This window comes from Sceloporus undulatus, chromosome 7 (genome assembly GCF_019175285.1).
Source record: "Sceloporus undulatus isolate JIND9_A2432 ecotype Alabama chromosome 7, SceUnd_v1.1, whole genome shotgun sequence".
NCBI classification, from domain to species: domain Eukaryota; kingdom Metazoa; phylum Chordata; class Lepidosauria; order Squamata; family Phrynosomatidae; genus Sceloporus; species Sceloporus undulatus.
The window spans coordinates 17,869,866-17,870,091 of record NC_056528.1 but is presented as its reverse complement, the minus strand read 5'-3'; positions in this window follow the sequence as shown (position 1 = coordinate 17,870,091).

The following is a 226-nucleotide window of genomic DNA, read 5'->3' as shown; positions in this document are numbered from 1 at the left end:
AATAATAATAATAATAATAATAATAATAATAATAATAATAATAATAATAATGACCTATGTCCCTATGTTGGAAGTCCCTATGTTGAGAGAATATCTATATCTATAGATAGACATATAGGGATATAATAAAATCATCATTATCATCTATGTCCCTATGTTGGAAGTACCTATTTTGGGAGAAAGATGGGATATAAGAAAATTAATAATAATAATAATAATAATAATA